This window comes from Girardinichthys multiradiatus, chromosome 12 (assembly GCF_021462225.1).
Source record: "Girardinichthys multiradiatus isolate DD_20200921_A chromosome 12, DD_fGirMul_XY1, whole genome shotgun sequence".
Classification (NCBI taxonomy): domain Eukaryota; kingdom Metazoa; phylum Chordata; class Actinopteri; order Cyprinodontiformes; family Goodeidae; genus Girardinichthys; species Girardinichthys multiradiatus.
Window position 1 is genome coordinate 46,952,226 of NC_061805.1, and position 18,807 is coordinate 46,971,032.

Consider the following 18,807-nt stretch of genomic DNA (forward strand, 5'->3'; position numbering starts at 1 on the left):
ACTCTGTAATAGCATAAATAACATACAGTCAGAAGCAGTTCAGCACTTTGAAAGCTAGGCTAGAAAGCATGGCAGCTGATAAACAACCATTTATTAAGGAAAGGAACCAAAAGATCAAACTCTTATCAAGTCATAAATTGACATTAATTAACCTCATATTTTTGGCTTCCATTTTACTAATCACACTAAGGACTAATTACTGCCAGACCTTTAAATCTTCTTTCAATCTTTTAAAAAGAGCCCTTCTGACAACATGAAGTAGGCTGCATAATCTCATAAAGTAACACATCATATCAGTCTTTTCAATTCAAATCAGTTTATGAATATAGCGCCAATTCACAACACATGTTGTTTCAAGGCTCTTTACAAAGTCGATTCAATTGAATCATACAGATTCCAAGTCATGTACATACATTCCAATTGATCTTAGATATCAAACAAGGCAGCCAAATTCAGTTTATTATTAAAATTGGTTAAAAGGTTTTGTATCTAAGGAAACCCAGCAAATTGTACTCTGCAACCTTAAGCAACATTATCCACATGAAGAGGAAACATAAAACAGTGGAGATGCTTGCCAGGAGTTGCTGGTGTACCAAAGATCACATCACCGACTCTTACACAAGATGACAAAAAGCCCACAACTACATCTAAAGTACTGCAGACCTTACTCGCCTAGGATGTGATTCAATAATGAGAGAGACTGTGCAATATGGCATCCATGGGAGTGTTCAAAGGCTAAAATCACTGCTGACTAAAAATAATGCAAGAATCTATCTCATGTTTCCTGAAAATCACATTCATCATCCCAAAGCCTTTGGGTAAAACATTCTGTGGACTGTAAAAGCTAAAGTGAGATTTTTTTAAGGAAGGATTGCTTAACAAGCTTCTCAAATTAATCCAATCACAGATGAACATGTTCATGTGTTATAAAATATAAAATGTATATAAAATGTACAGTATCAGTTGAGTTGGACTGAAAGTAAGACAGTTGTGGAATTGTTTGTGTTAAAATTTCTTCTTTTCCATCTTTATTATAGTTTTTTAAATCTTAATTTTTAAGACTGTTCGGCTTTTCTGAACAGCATCTCACAGGAACGCCTTTCTGCAACTTCATTCCCCCCAAACCTCTCTCTGGTGAATTTGAATACTGCCTGAGAACATGCTTACACAGAGATTGATCCGTCATTTGGCAGTTACGTCCTCAAGCAAGGACAGATGCCCCATGGAAGTCTTGATTTTAAATCAAAGAGTGACCGTGCTGTCCAGCTCATATGGATGGAGAACAAGCTCTGTGCTCTGGCCTCTTTTGCCCTTCGATTGTAGCTCCTTTATTCCAGAATTAAAGTTGAATATTTGCTTGTGAGCAGCATAGCAGTAGTATGAAAAGCACCTTCTAAACCAAGCCTAGAAAAACCTGTACTTTTTATTTATGAGCTTGTCTAATTCAAGCAGGAGCATAAAGAGGACAGGCTGTGTTACCCTCCCATGGGGATGAGTAGCATGAGGGGTTTTACTGGAACTGAGCTGGTTTAGATGATACAGCTCTCGCTCATTCATTGAACTTTTGGTTTTTATGGATTTTTATTATTGATATTTCCATTTCCAACATACTCTAGGGCCCTGGATTTTTGCCAGAGAATCCATAGGCAGCTGTTAAATCCAGATGCCATCATCACTACATACTGACAATATCAATAATGAATAGACAAGTTCTCAACTACTGTCAGCGATAAAAATCCAACACAAGAGGCGGTGCCAACAACCTCCAGATGTCTAATTTTGCATTTCCAACTGCATTATAACAGAAGATATGAAGTATACCTATCTGGTACTCGCTATAAGCATGCTGGAAGAATTTCCAGAATGATGGTGTTCATGTGACTGTTTGTGGACAGTCTGCTCCCTCTGAGCAGCTGTTGCCAGCAGCTGGTCCAGTTTTAACTGGGACCAACAAGTCGCTTTATCATGTGGATCAAACAGTTATTTCATGGAGAACTACTGACCCTGGAAGCTGCTGCGAGAACACTGATGTTAGCTTTGTTTACCTGCAGGTTATTAACAGTGGGTAGCTTTTCGTCTGAGCCTAACAGGTTCCTTTTCTACTTCTAATTCTTTGCTACCGTTGCTCAAACTTTTTAGCATGTTACCACTACAAACCTCAGTGTGTTATTTTTATGTGATAGACCTACACAAAGTAGTGCATTATTGAAAAAGTGGACAGAGAATCCTTCATGGGGCTGCATGGTGGTGCAGTTGGTAGCACTGTTGCCTTGCAGCAAGAAGGTCCTGGGTTCAATTCCTGGCCAGGGGTCTTTCTGCATGGAGTTTGCATGTTCTCCCCGTGCATGCGTGGGTTCTCACCGGGTACTCCGGCTTCCTCCCACAGTCCAAAGACATGCCAGTTAGGTCCACTCTAAAATTGCCCTTAGGTGTATGAATGAGTGTGTGCATGATTGTTTGTGTGTTGCCCTGCGATGGACTGGCGACCCATCGCAGGGTAACACACAAACAACCATGCACACACCTAAGGGCAATTTAGAGAGAACAATTAACCTAACAGGCATGTCTTTGGACTGTGGAGGGAAGCCAGAGTACATGGTGAGAACCCACACATGCACAGGGAGAACATGCAAACTCCATGCAGAAAGTCCCCCGGCAGGGGAGTTGAACCCAGGACCTTCTTGCAACAGTACTACCAACTGCGCCACCATGCAGCCCGGTTTCTTCTCAAGTATTTTTTATATAGATGCGTTTCAGGAGGAAGATGTCATCACGCACGCTACCTTGCTACCACCATGTTGAGTACCGAACGCTAAGCTCTCTCAGACCAGAATGGATTGTTCTCATTTAAATCCCCACGAACTTAAACGATACAACGAAAAAATCGCTGTTATTGGATGCGATCCATACGAAGTTCCTGCAGACTGTTTTCAACACCTTTCATCAAATGACAGGCTTCCAGATCTTTCCTTAAACGACTTATACATTTATCTTATACACAACCCGTCTTCATACACCGGGGAAAGTCTGAAAGCTTTTAAAAGCACGGATGCCTATCGATAGTTCACGGCTGGCTGGGTCATTGACCCGAAAATACCGAGTACCTGAGGTTAATGTTGTACTTGTCCCAAGAAAGTTAAAGTCTCACACTCATCTTGATAAGTATTTTCTAGTTTTACTTTACTAATAGATCACATTCTTTAACTTCGGGTGAATCACTCTCAGGCCATAAATGCCACACCCACACAACCAGAGAGGATAGGACAGTGCTAATGGCTCACTGCACCTGTAAAGCAGGATTGGGTGAAGCATGCTCCCATGCCGTTGCACTGATGTATGCACAACTGGCAGCAGTCAATGTCAAAGATGGACAGTCCAGCATTCAGAAGGCCTGTGCCTGGGTCATTCCAGGCAAAACATCTCAAATCCAGTATGAGGAACTGAGCAAAATATCAATGACCAAGAAGAATAAATCAAAATCCACTACACTGCCCAGCATTCCCGTCCCTTCAGAGGATGAATACATGCACTTCCAACGGCTGCACGAGTGTGATGTCCAGGAAGGAAATCCCAACGGAACAGCTATTTTGTCTGTCATCGCGGGTCACTCTGACAAATACATACCAAAGACTGTCCAACTGAACTTGCCACAACCTCTGACAAGTCTCTTCTCGAATGCAAGATTACAAGCAGATTTATCATCACTACTGGTAGAGAGTGAAAAGGTCTTTGATGATCTTCAGCTAACGAAAAAAGAGGTATGTACATTGGCTGTCTAATTCTTCACTAAATTTGTAAAGCACTTCCTTATTTTTTATATTATTGGTATACTCAATAAGATTACTACACTTTTGGTAAAAGCTTCTGGTAAATGCATATTGGGTAAGTACTGGTATTAAGTATACTATTTGTACTTTGCTTAACACAAGGGTCCGCAACCTAAGGGTCCAAAGCTACAAGTGGCTCTTTGGATCTTCCACAGTGGGTCTTGATAACATAGGCTAAAAATAAAAAAGAACCAACTAATGTTTTTTTTTCCTGAAGACCTTTTTAAAAAACTACTTTTTACTTAAAAGGTCATGTAACATTTGTGGCTCTAAACGAGTGTTATTTAGCTGGGCCGAGGGCAAATTTGGATTGTAAAGGTTGCAGACCCCTGGCTTAACACTAATATAAATAGATGTATCAACATTAAAAACTGCATTTAACTAATCTTCAGTGTTCAAAACATCTTGCAGTCATTTTCAGTAGAAAAGTCAACTAGAGAACAGTCAGCCAGTAAGGTGTGGTTTGAGCAAAGAGCAGGCAGAGTCACAGCATCGGTCTTCCATGAGGCAGGCAGGACGGACAGTGCCATATCCTTGATTAAAAGGATTTGTTACCCTCGATCCTGTCAGGTTTCTACTGAGGCAGTGAGGTAAAGACAGAAGTGCATATGGAAAGGCTACATAACCAGCCAGGTTTACCCAGGGTTGGTTTTTATTTCATTTTTAAGGGATATTGCAGAGTAACAAAGTTATTATCATTACACTTCAAAGACTTAAGTGATGCAAGCTCAAGATAAGATCCCAGTCCTAACACTTCCACTATTTCATTTCTGCTCTGTCGTAAAGTCAGGTAATTACACAGTTAGATAATGTATACAATGCATAATTAGATCATGTTTGCATAACTGCTAATGCACAGGTTTTAGATGTGAAGTAGTATACTCTAGGTTGTGATTGTTGTAAGTAGGAGTCATTCTAATTCATGTGTAACATCATTTTTCTAGATGGGGAAATCTAAATGAGCCAGTAGCAAGGATACATTACATCAAAGCGTTGCAAGATCATCACACAGATTTCCAGGTGACAACAGCAAGCCTCATCATCAACACATCTTTGCCATGGATCGGTGCATCGCCAGATGAAATCATTACATGTGTCTGCCATGGTAAAGGTGTGCTTGAAATAAAATGTCCCTTTACCCTCAAAAATAGCTCTCTTGCCAACAGCTGTAACACTGACACAAACTTCTGTCTAGTGGAAAAGGACAATGTGATGACACTGAAGGCAAATCACAAATACATGTCACAAGTTCAAGCCCACATGCGTATTGCAGGTGTACAGTATTGTGACTTTGTTGTGTGGAGTCCCACTGAAATGTTTATACAACGCATTCAGTTTGATGACGTGTTCTTCAGTGAGACGTACAGCAGAATAGTGCTGTTCATCAAAACTAGACTTCTGCCAGAACTTTTGGGAAAGTACTACATGGTACCACGCACCGTGGTCTCCCCAATCTCAGAGAAACAGCCACATTCAGGATGCTACTGAAAACAAATCTGAAATGTGTGCTATACATTCAACCTTGGTCGATAGTTTGTAGAACCAGCTGTCATTACCAAACAGTCACAAACAAGGCTGTTCCATTTTTTAATTAATTCAAGATCAGCCAGACAGGGTGGAGAGCATCTCTGAACATCAATTTGCACAGATTCTGAATTGAACTTGGGTCTGGGCTTTGACAAGGCTGTTCTTACACGTTAATGGGTCTCATAAAAACATTTTGGAGTGGTCTTCAAAGTTCAGACTTAAATACAATTGAGATGCTGTGCCATGACCTTAAACAGACGATTCGTGTTGGAACACCTTACAATGTGGCTTAATAAAAATAATTATAAGAAGATGGAGACACATTTTCTTTACAGCAATATAAAAGACTAGTTACCAGTAACCGCAAATGATGGATGGCAGTTTTTGATGCTGAGGCAATCATGTTTTCACATAAGGTCAAGTTGGTTTGGATACTCTTTCCCCTTAATAAATCATAATTTGAAAACTGCATTATGTATTTACTCAGGCTGTTTTTTGATTATCTGAAAAATTTAAATGTGACGAGAAAGCAAAATCAAAAAAAATCTGTACAGGGAGAACATTTTTATTAACAGCACTGATTTCAACCACTTTTTTTTTGTGCTTGTGTCAATTCCAGTCAGCAGCTGCACAGATGCATGATTTTCTGTATAATACTGATGCCAGTGACAGCTTCCACAGATTCATGTGTCTTTTATTTAAAATGTCAAGAGTGTTAGTTACAGCTAAAGATGATTTTTTTTTCCTATTCAAGCTGTTTTACAAAGACTTTGCATCAGCCTCCATTAGGCATCTGAGAAAGCTTTCATGGAGGATCTGCGAGGCTGAATCTTCATTGAAAAGGCAGAGGACGGATAGAGTGAAAGGACACTATTAGTTTGCTTCCTTTTGCTTTATTCTTTTGAGTGCATATGTTGGGTTTTGTGGTGCGAATTTAGAGGAACACTGAAAATTATTCCTCGTTTTTTAGCTGCAAATCACTTTATTCGTGTTACACATAACATGAAACACACTTTTCAAAATCATTGTTATGTAGAGACATTTTGACTGCTTTTTGTCCAAAGATAAAGCTCATTTCATCCAAATTAAACGGGGCTTTCAAGGTTTTTGTTAAAAGAGATACATTTATTTTTTGCTGGAATTAAAAGAAATTGGATTATATTCTCTGCTTAATTTTCTTTCTATCATTAACTGATAACTACAGATGCAACTATCCACTTGTTCTAAGTTCTGATCTCAAGCTCTGGGAGAGATGAGAAGGGGAGCAGCACAATGGACACTGACTAACAGAAGCTGCTGCCTATTTGCTGCTGTTAACTGAGGTTTTGGGGCAGACAGCTTGGTAAAAAGGTCCGATAAGTTGCTGCGTCTGCCAGCAAAATCATTCTGTAACAGTGGATTAAAACAAGCCTTTTAGCTGTGGAAGGTTATTAATTATTCGGAATAGGAGCAAAGGTTACATATTTAATGCGTATGTCAGAGACTGAAATAATTAGCACACAAATGTCCAGTGGCAAGTGTTGTACAAGTGGCAAGAACATGAATCTAACCCGTTGCTTCATACTGAGAGTCAATATCTCCAATTGTCTCCAGATGATACAGCAATATTGTCTACCTAAAACATTCACAGCATCTCAGTAGCATCCACCACGTAATTAAATTCTTTTTAAGAAAGTTTTCCCATTTTACCTTTGCAGCTCTGTTATTGCTGTAATCATGCTCACGCACACCGTGGATGTGAACATTAACCCACAGAAATTTATTTTAGAGGTCACTTTATTTGTCCTTGTACAGGTTTAATCAAAAGAAACTGTAGACCAGGATCTTCAAACGTGTGGAGGCCACAACCTTGCTTATTTTTTAATAAGGCCTGACAGTTTTTTAATGTCTCTAGTCTCTAGAAGTAGAATGGGAGGTAGATCCTTTAGTTATCAGGCTCCTCTAATGTGGAACCAGCTCCCGGTTTTGGTCCGTGAGACAGACACCCTGTCTACTTTTAAGGCTAGGCTTAAAACTTTCCTTTTTGATAAAGCTTATAGTTAGAGTGGCTTAGTTTATCCTGAGCTATCTTCCTTATTTTTTTACCTCTGTCTTCTTCCCTCCCTGTTGGATGGAGTAAGGGGGAGTCAGGTTTAGCCTAAACCGGCTCAGTTATGGTTGAGGTGCAAACACACCCTCCATTTCTGCTACCTGTATGACCCCTTCTCTTTTCCAATGGTTATAATCAGTCTAACAGAGGGAGGTATCCCAATCCTTGTGGTTTTTAGTATAACAATGACCATCAGTGGGACCCTTTGTGGGGTTCCTTGACACGACATTGTTGTAAATAAGCGCCGTTTAACTAAATAATCTGAACTGAAACTATCTGTGTAGTTATGCTGCTATAGGCTTAGGCTGCTGGAGGACATAATGACCACTTTCACCCTCTTTGCTACATTCTCACACTACTCTCCAATTTTGCATTATTTGCTGTTATTTCAGCTTTTAACTTTGTTCTCCCTCTTTTCTCTTCATAGAAGCTACACCTGGCCTGGCTCTGTGTCTGCCTGTGACACCTTTCTGGAGCGGGGCATCGTCCAAGCTTCTGCTGGCAACAACTTAATGCTCACCCTCTACTGATGATCCACATGGCCCTGTCTTTTAGTGTTTAACCCTTTCTCTCTCCTAGTCATGGCAATTGACTGAGCTTAACTGTAACTAATTATATGTGCTCTCTTTCAGACTCTAACCTTGAAAACTGGCTCAGAGTTTATCTGTTCTTTCTTTCTAGGTGAAACGACTAAAGGAGCTACATCCATTAACATTTACTTTTCCTTCCCATAGAAAGGACTCCTGGATCAGTGCTACTTTGTTCTCTTTGTGTCTCTACTCTGTTCTCTCAAACCACCAGTCGGTCGTGGCAGATTGCCGCTCACACTGGTTCTGGTTCTGCTGGAGGTTTCTTCCTGTTAAAAGGGAGTTTTTCCTCTCCACTGTCGCTACATGCATGCTCAGTATGAGGGATTGCTGCAAAGTCAACGCCAGTGACTGTCCACTGTCTCTACATGCTCATCCGGGAGGAGGGAATGCTGCAAGTCACTGACTGGATGCAATCTGCTGGGTTTCCTTAGACAGAAAAACTTTTTATCCAATTTGAATAAATAACTGAATCTGACTGCACTGTTCAATGGTTAGGATTAATTGGAATGTATGTACCTGACTTTTGTGAAGTGCCTTGAGACAACATGTGTTGTGAATTGGCGCTATATAAATAAAACTGAATTGAATTAATGAGACTAAGCAACTGAGCAAAAACTTAATTAATTGCTATATCCAGAAGGCTTTGAAATAATTCATATATGAACATGAACTGTGCATATAAAGACTGATTTTTAATTTTAAAACCACAGTTTAGGTCTACAGTTGTTAGCAGTGTCACTGTACTGCAAGAACATCCTGGATTTGAATCCCAGTTTGGGGTCTTGCTACATGGAGTTTGCATGTTCTTCCCATGTGTGGGTGAGTTCTCTCTGGGTATTCCAGTCTCCTCCAACAGACATAAAATTAGGATGTTAGGGTAATAGATCTAAATTGCCCTTTGATATGTGTATGTATGAGTTGGTTGTTTGTTGCTGTGATTATGAATATAAATATATTATTTAATATTTAATATTAACACTTTAATTAAGGGTTGTCCTGTGAATACCAGCTCAATAAGGCGCTGGTAGTAGGACAAAATTGAAAGGGATGAGCCAAGATGTAGCATTATTGAACAGCAAAACTCTGAATGAATTCACACAATTTCTTCAAATACAAGAATTTATTAACAAAAATAAGTCAACTCAAACATATTTCAATCAACAAACTCTTTGCTATGCTAAAACAATCCAACTAAACTACCGAGCAGAATGGAAAATAATGAAGACGAATGGGCTATGTACAATATAAACAAGATGATTAAAGATGATTGAAAACCATGACCGAAAGAGTGATGCAACATTACCATGTAATGTTTATGTTTGAGAACCAAGGATTATCTTGAAGAATCTGGAAGTGAAGTTAAGTTAGTCTTGGAACTAACTTAGGCAATAATTGGTATATGTTTAGATAACCATTCACAATGCAAGATCAGATAAAACATTATTTTGATAAAACATTTTAAAGAAGGATTTGCTGAATAAAACCCACCATCTGGATGACCAATTCTCAATGGTGTTTAATTACCTGCCTTTATTTATTACAATAATATTTAAAGAAGTATTATTAAGGAAATAGTAAAATAATATTTAAGGAAAAGATATTTTGAATAAGAACCAAACCTTTTGGATGAATGGGTCTTAATGGTGTTTAATTAGTTTTCACGTTTAGTAAAATAATATTTAAGGAAATATCACTTCCTAGATTGGAAACTAACAACCTTCCTGGGTAAATTACCTTCAGCTGACTCATAAAGTGAGCGTTCACATGTTCTTAGCTGTTAGCAGTTGGAGCTAACAAAAGAAGCTTATAGCTTGTTATCAGAATCAAACACATACCATTAAAATACCACTAATAAAAGAGTTGAAATACATAACAGTAGACGGCACGTTATGGCCGGTCTGTGTTTAAAATCTAACCTTTAAATAAAGTTTGTCTTAACTTTAAAAACACAACACGGAACACATCCTTAGCTCAGTGCTAGTCTGCTAGCACTTACTGTAGCTCAGTTTCTCAACACAAACAAAAACAAACGTCATTAAACGAACATTATTTTGCTTATTTAACTCTAAACTAATCTTATCTGCCCAAACACTACCTCTTACAGGAACAGTGCTGGGGAGTCCGGAGTGACGAAGTTGAGGAAAGCATCCACGTTGAACAAAGGGTTAACTTGCAGCTAACCTCCGTAGCTGTGGGAAAAGGGCGGCTCATTCTGCCACCTCGCCGAACTGCACGCAGAGTGGCGTGCTGTGTTGCAGTACCTTTGTCTTTCCTTCAGACTGGGAAAACTGCTCCACTCGGCGTTGTAGAGACAGGGTCTCTGCTGGGAACTCTCTGGAACACAGTTTGCTTCTGTAGACCTCAGAAAGAAAAGTCAAGCCACGCTCGCACCTTAACTACCCCGTTCATAAATGAATACCGGATACACAAACAGCAGTTAACCAGTTCCTACTTAACTCAGTGCATAGCATATAATCGCGTGATCGACACTCTGGGATCCAGTTTGAAGAGTTATGTGTGTTTGCCAGCAAAGAAACAATAGCGCGCTGTGTCAGTCCGTCCAGTTCCACTGGGGACCTGCGTGGAAGAGGTCAGTCTGTTGCAAAAGTGGGGTTTTTATTTGGACAGTGACGTCACGGGAAATCCGCTGTTAGTCCCTTCTTGTTCCTGTTCCTGGCTGTGCTGAAAGTAGGTTAATGCGATTTATTTTTGAAAGTTCCAGAAAAGTTCTGACTGGCCTTTAACGTTGTAACCAATGGCTGGGGTCCTAAAATTTTGATGGCCTGGCAATAACTGAATGTGGAATTAATGCCAGTTGTGAACTGGCCAGTTGAAACACATCTTTAAAGATGGATAGGTTAAACTCTATTTATTCCTGAGGTTTTTTTTGAGCTAGATCTGCATTTGATTAGTTGAAATATCCAACTTGTCCAATCTGGAAATTAGCACTTTTGCTGGGCTGAAGTCTGTTCAGTCAACTCATGACTTACCAGAAAGCTTTCTTCCTGGACTCAGGAAAGAGCTGATTGGGCATTCCCTTAGTTTAGTTGTTGAAGTGTTCCTTCTGTCTTTACTGTGTGAATATAAGTATTCAAAAGTATAAAGATCTGAAAATGTATTTATTACATTTTTACTTAATAAGTGTGGGGCAAAATTGTAGTACCAGCCATCGTCTGGGTCGGAGGTATTCTTTAAATGTTTCATTCTATAATCTTAGAAAATTAAAACAGCTTTTCAAATGTGATGCAGAAAATAAAACATGACTTTGGTTTATATTGAACATATATATTTAAGGTGCCAGAGTGTCTTTATTTGCTGGTTTTAACCACTGACTGGGGAATGTATCTCATAAAATCTTGATAAAATACACTGAAGCTTGTGGCTGTAAAGTAATATAATAAGAAAGGATCAAGGGGTATAAATATGTTTGCAAGGCACTTTAAGTCCTGGTTTTCTTTTGTACTCAAGAGAGAAACATAGGCGGAGATATGCAAGTGTTGCGTTTCATTTATATGTCTGTTTTTAAAACACACACTTTGCAAAGGCAGAACCTTCCCCTGTGGGATGTCATGCCCAGCTCTGGTGTTTAGCTGTTTCACCCATTTACATCTTTCAGATTTCTACACATAACAGCCTCCAATAAAGTTGCTCAATGAGCAACAAGGTAAAAGACTGAGTTTGCTGCCTGATGGTTGGTTTTTGTTTCTGTTTAGATGCATTAGTGCTGATGATGTCCAACTGGATTCTGCACACAGGTTTTGACTGGGATTTAACTCCAATTGTATCCCCTTGTCATGGGATACAATTGGAGTTAAATCCCAACAAACCACAAACATGAAAAGAGAATATTTGTCACACATTAGACTGTAACTGAATGGCTGAAAGAGACATCGGCTTAATGCTCCTTACTCTACTAATTGTTGTTTCTAAAAAAAGGTGTTGCTGAATTTCTTGAATCAGCAGTTCAGAGGATTTTCATGAGCCCCTGAGAAGGACATGGTAGGATTTTTTTGTCACCATTTAATCCTTTTGCCTGGCAGTAATATTTGAATTAGCAGTATTACAGTTTGATTCAGCTTCATGCATTTTTACTGGAGCGGTGCAACCTGGGAAAGTAAAAGTAATTGCAATCGCAGCTGTTTCTGCCCAGAAACAGTCTGGCTCCATATGGAAAGAAAGCCTAAAGAGAGATGCTGTTTTTTGGTGAACTGCATTTCTGACTGTATCACAGAGTTTTTTACCTTTCACTGAAGCAACTATTCTGTGAACTCTGTTGGACTGTGGGGCATGATTTCCTCCCTAACAGGCATTATTGGTTGTGTGGCTGTACCGGGTGAACATTATTTTCTAGTCTATGTACTCCTGCAGTCCGTCCGTCCTTCAGTTCGTCCATCCAAACTGGATTATAGGTGACAGCAGCCTTAGCAGAGATCCTAAGACATTTCTCCCTATAGAGCCTTGTAAAACTGTTCTTTCTTTTTACTTTTTCAGTCTTTGTTACATTTAAACCACCAACAATAATACTGTATTGGTATTTTATGTGATAGACCAACACAAAGTACATCATAAAAAGAAAAATCTATTCCACTTCCCTAATTCCATACTGTACTAGAATTACAATTGTATGTCATATTACAAATCTAGAGACTGACATTTTTGTCCACTTTTTCTTTGCAAAATAACTAAACCTCGGTGAGACTGGATGTAGAGCATTTGTAAACATCCATTTTCGCATCTTGCCACAGATGTCAATTCAATCTAGGTCTGGGTTTTGGAATAAGTAAAGGATGTTTATTGAGACAATGATAATCAAGAACGTAACGGATGATTGTCCAACTGTATGGGAAGAGGGGAAGAGAACTGGTGAAAACAGGGAACTGAATGATATTGAATTAAGAACAAGGAATTAATGTAATCAAGAGAACAGCTTACTAAATAGGTGTGGTCAGGCCGCCAGGGGTAGAGGGATTCAGGAACCAGGTTTGCGATTCAGGAACCAGGTTTGCTGAGGTTGAGTTTGTAGAAGGTTGTTTAGGTGCTGTTCTGTGTGAGCTCGGAGCAAACAGGAATGATTTTGGTGTGCAGATGCTTACATTGGAGGGTGGACAGGGTACGCTTACGGCTTGGTCCAGGAGACGAAGGTAGCGGGAAACTGCCAGCTTGATGCGAATCCAAACGAAGACAGGAGATAGGAAATGAAGTCCTCAGAACGTAGATAATCTTGATCATCTAGAAAGACTACCGTACACGTAGTCAGTATTCAGTGACATAAATCCAGGGTTTAGGTTTACTTAGCCTGTGAAGGAGCATAAACAAAGTTACATGAGGTCGAAGAACAAAGCATAGACTTAGTGCAAAGGTCAGATTTGTGGAATGCATGACTTATAGATGTTCTATCAACAGATTCTACCTCCTGAGATGGGGGCCTCTGCAGCTCCTCCAGAGTCACCATGGGTGTCTTCACTGCCTCTCTGATTAGCACTCCCCTTGTCTGGCCTTTCAGTTTATGTGGACGGCCATTTCTTGGTGGGTTTGATAGTTGTACAACACTCTTTCCATTTTAAGATTTTGGTTTGATCATTTAGATGTTCAAAGGTTGGGATATTGTTTTATAACCTAAACCTGCTATAAAGGTTTTCTCAATCCTAGATGATGGCCTGTCTGCTGTGTTCCTTGGTCTTCATAATGCGCTATGTTCACTAATGTTCTCTAACAAACCTCTGAGGCCTTCAGAGAACAGTTACATTTTTACGGAGATTAAATTTCACACAGCTGGACTTTATATGTTAATCAGGGGACTTCTGAAGGCAAGTGATTACCTTTGATCTGTACATTTATGGCAATAAGTAACATTTGCCATAAATTCACCATCATTTATCAGAGTGTTCTTGAAGAAAATGTGAGATCATCTGTAAAAAATTTAAACTGAAGCAGAACTGGTCCTTGCAACATTACAATACACAAAACAATTTGAGTAGATCCACCAAGGTCTGGCTGAGAAGTTCCTTTAAAATTCTAAGAAATGAAAAGTTTTGGGTTGAGTCAAAGCCCAGATTTATCCCAATGTTTTCTTTGGTTTGGAAACACATTTTTCTTTTGTTTAATTATCAAAATGAGTTTTTGCAGTTTACCTGTAATGGAATGTCTTTCTTTCCCAGATATAAATAAAAATGAGACTAGATGTTGATATGTAAACTTTTCTTTCGAAATAACGAAACGTTTAATGCACAGCTGTCAAACTCCCGTAAATCTTTGTGAAGCAGCTGTGCTCACTAGCAGCAGATGGCCCTCCAAAACCAGCTCTGAACACTAAATGTCTCATTTAAAAAATTACATCCTCCCAGACTGGATAAATATGCACCATTTTCATATCCACCCATCAGGCATAATACACTGCCTGGCCAAAAAAAAAAAGTTGCCACCTGGATTTAACTAAGCAAATAGGTACGAGCCTCCTATTGGATAATTACTGCATGGACGATTATGTTTCAGCAGGCAACGAGTTATTTAACCCCAACTGGTGCAAGGAGTTGCTTCTCGTTTATTAAACAATCATGTGGAAAGACACATCCTGTGGTCGTGGAAAAGATGTCAGTCTGTTTCAGAAGGGGCAAATTATTGGCATGCATCAAGCAGAGAAAACATCTAAGGAGATTGCAGAAACAAAGGAGAATAAAGATTGGACTCTGGCGCAATAGAAGAAGGTCATATGGTCTGATGAGTCCAGATTTACCCTGTTCCAGAGTGATGGGTGCATCAGGGTAAGAAGACAGGCAGGTGAAGTGATGCACCCATCATGCCTAGTGCCTACTGTACCAGCCTGTGGGGGCAGTGCTATGATCTGGGGTTGCTGCAGGTGGTCAGGTCCGGGTTCAGTAACAGTATGTGTTCAAAGAATGAGGTCAGCTGACTTCCTGAATATACTGAATGACCAGGTTATTCCATCAAAGGATTTTTTCTTCCCTGATGGCACGGGCATATTCCAAGATGACAATGCCAGGATTCATCGGGCTCGAATTGTGAAAGTGTGGTTCAGGGAGCATGAGACATCATTCTCACACATGGATTGGCCACCCCAGAGTCCAGACCTTAACCCCATTGAGAAGCTTTGGGATGTCCTGGAGAAGGTTTTGCACAGTGGTCAGACTCTACCATCATCAATGCAAGATCTTAGTGAAAAATTAATGCAACACTGGGTGGAAATAAATCTTGTGACCTTGCAGAAGTTTATCGAAACAATGCCACAGCAAATGTGTGCCATAATCAAAGCTAATGGCGGTCCAACAAAATTTTAGAGTGTGTAACCTCTTTTTTTTTGGTGGTGACCTTTTTTTGGCCAGGCAGTGCATTATGACCAGTATCAGCATGCTGGCAGGTCTGTGATTTCGCTGACCTAAATGCAATTGCACATTGAATCTATAACATAGTAAAACTAGTATTAACTTCTTTAGCAGGACTGGACCACACTGGTCTGCCTTCACTCCTCCCTTACATCAATGAGCATGAGTCACCTGTGACCCTGTTGCAAGTTTATCGCTTTTTTCTTTCTTGGACCACGTTTACTTGCCAATCTTTACTTATCAGGGGTCGTAATTATGCCTGATCACTGTAGGTCAGAGGGAACACAACACTTACAGCAAGCAAAAAAGTGATCTTTGTATTAGAGCCAAACATGTTTTCTTTCTTCAAAACAAGACGTGTAAGAGCAGAGAGAACTTCAATCTATCCTGCTAAAACAGATCTTCAACACTTAGTTCAAACTGATGCTTGTCTTTATTAAGGTCTTAGCTCTAAATCTCAGAAAATTGGTAATAGTGTCACAATAAATAAAAATATTTGAGCTAAATGTATTTCAAGGTAAACATAAAATGAAACAGATTTTTTTTCTGCCGGTAAAAGGCACAAATAAATAAAGCTTATTACAGTGAAAATGGAAAGAATGAGCAGATCGTGCTCAAGCACAGATTTTACCAACCTGATGCTTTATTACCCATCTAGCTTCCTCCAATTACCCATCTAGCAATTGAGACATCCTAAAATGTGGTTTTGATAAATGTATATATGTATATACACAGATGGGACATACAAGGAGTACCTCCATACAAGAAGATGTAATAAAAGGCACCACAAACATGTTCTCCTGGAGAGTTTTGTAGCTCAGATCAAACAGTGGAGTGGTCCACATCTGCAGCATTTAAAATATTCACACACTGAGCATCTGTCTTTCTAACACCTTCCTCTGGTTCATAGATGTCTGAAAATCTTAGCCTTAAACCTTCTTTCATTGCTTTGATTGAAATTATGTAAACTGTATCCATCTATCCTTCCATCCATTGTTTTCTTTTTACGTGAGATAATGTCAATAAGTTAAGTCCCCCAGACTTCCTCCACCCTAGGAACAATATTCTGCTCCTCATGGGATATCCAACGTTTTTGCCAGGCCTTGGGATCTCCTGCTATGAGTACCTGCCTTTAAAACCTGCAAAGGTAGCCATCCTAACCAGAGGTGTGAACCACCTTGACTGGCTTCTTTCCATGGGGAGCAGCAGCAGCTCTACTCTGTGCTCTCCTCGGATGAGTTACTCATTTCAGGGTCCTGTCACCCTACTAAGGAAGCAAATTCTTACCACTTCTTACCATTTCATTGTTTTGAAGAACATTTGCCTTTTTGGCTAAGCTAATTTTTCACTTGTCATCTAGACACCAAGACACTTAAACCCTTAGCTTTAGGCAGAGACTTGCCTTCAAAATGGAAGGACACTTGTAAATGTTATTGTTTCCTTTGCAAAATCGGCACCTTAACATGGTTTAGGGCAGGGGTATTCAATAGTTTGTCAAGCCAAACACCATAATACGTCATCTTCAAAATACCTAAAACATTTCAGGATTTAGAAAAAAATAATGTGTTAAAATAAAATATAAAGTCCCTTTAAGTTTAACAAGAAGAATTAACCCCTCCATATCAAGATCTCGGGAATCAAAACGCAATGAAAAACTATTTTACATTTCATGCCACTCTGAGTGAGCTCTCTTTTACTTTTTTCTGTAATGTCAAAAATGTAACAAGAATCCTGCTAAACTGGAAATCCCTGTCATTGGTCCTTTATCATATGGTCTGCTGGCAAATTAAGCACATCGTTCTTGCTTGGGGGTAGAATGAATGCAATTGCTCTGTCCATTCTTCTTTGAATTGTCGATTTTTACTGACCACTTCTCTATTTGCAGCGAATTTGGAGCACACTAAATCCAGGTACTCCCACTGCCAATGAAGTATCAACTATTGAACCACTCTGAAAGTGAAAGTAAAAATTGTGCCGCTTGCACTGCAGCAGTGATTTCTGAATGACACTGAGACAAGCTGTCAGGGCGTTGTTGGCATGGAAATGACAGTCAGCGTTGTTCTATTATGTAGCTGACATACCGCATCTGGTGGTCTTCCCGTTATTGTGGGAAAAAAAAGTACTGCACCGCCTCAGTATGGAAATGTGGACATAGTGAAAGAATCACAAGTTGGGGACCACAAATTTGCATCCATGGACCACAAGTATGCAACAATAAACTATCTATTGGTGGGCATTGCTCCTTATGGGTCTCCAATGGTAATTCAAAGATTGGTGATTTACCTATTTTTTTATTTTTTTATTTTTTTCAGACAATGATTTCAGACAATGACAAACAACAGTAAATAAATAAATCAATTTCAGAAATGCTTATAACCTATCACCATACAGATGATTTCTCACACATGAGCACTGGCCCTAGGAACAAAAATGACTGAGAGGCCATCTCCAAATAGTCCCTCTGCCCCTTCCTGCAGGGGGTAACATGTTGAGGTTGGTTGCAGTGTGAGCTAGGCTGCAGGTAAGGGGGGCTCATCACGATTACCGGCATCATAATCTGGCTGTTAATGTCAATAAAGGAAAAAATTAATTGATTGCTTTTTTTAAAACATATGACAGAATGTCTACAAAAGCTTCTATTTTAGTATCTATTAAGTGCTCTGATAGGAAACATGCATGTGTGTAGTCGCTGAGATGTGTTTTTCTATGTTTCTTTCCACCTTCTCTAATATTTCACATTTTAATATTGTAACATGATATTTTTCCTTATTTATACACTACTTTTATACACTACCTTCTAACAAACATCATGTCGAAGTAATTTCTCAATTTGGTTTGCAGACAGAGAGAGACAGGGAATGGCTGAACCTCATTTAGGTTTGTCTCAGGACTGAAGCCGTTTCCATTTCCCACATTCCTGCAATGACAAATTCCAGCTGAAGTAAAGCAATGTTACTCCAGTAGGTCTTGTTATGCAGTGGACTGCATGCCTTCAGGAAGTGTGAATTAAAGAACGTTTAACCTTGATTTTCCCTCTTTCACATTAAAGAGCTCAAAATTTAAGTTGGCTCATCAGTAATAAGACCAAAAAAATCTGTCCAAGTTTTGGGTGAAGCCACTAAATCCTTTAATTACGTAACAAAATCTGCAGCCTTTGAAGGATTAATTAGGAGGGATACAAAGTTACAAATATTGATGAGTCAGGGTTTTTAATGTGTCACAATGCTTTCTCTCTAGGTTCAAGACATTTCAAGTGATATGCATTTAAAATGAAGCTGGCATGTTGAGAACGTCTTACATCTATGTTTAATTTAAATTGTAGGATTAACAGACATAAACACAGCTCTCTTCCTTAATGTCTTTAATGCTAACCATCAGAATAACGTAACAAAGTTCATCAGGAATTTTGTGTTTCAAGGTAACAGTAACCCAAT